Genomic DNA, 217 nt, shown 5'->3' with positions numbered 1-217 from the left:
CAAAGAGCGTTTTATTTACAAAACTTAAGCTATTTATACAAAACGGTATTTATGTGTGTGTGACTATAAACAATATTATTTTTAAATGTATACATAAAGTTAACTACTCTACTCAGCAGCCTAGTTCAGAACGGTCATTGCACTGCTGAGTAGTCTATTGTCATCACTTAGCAAATGTCCGGTCAGGTTGTCTGTTTACGTCGCGTGCACGTGAACA

This window comes from Hyposmocoma kahamanoa, unplaced genomic scaffold, assembly GCF_003589595.1.
Source record: "Hyposmocoma kahamanoa isolate Upper Pololo Valley unplaced genomic scaffold, ASM358959v1 94, whole genome shotgun sequence".
Classification (NCBI taxonomy): domain Eukaryota; kingdom Metazoa; phylum Arthropoda; class Insecta; order Lepidoptera; family Cosmopterigidae; genus Hyposmocoma; species Hyposmocoma kahamanoa.
This window is presented reverse-complemented; position numbering follows the sequence as displayed.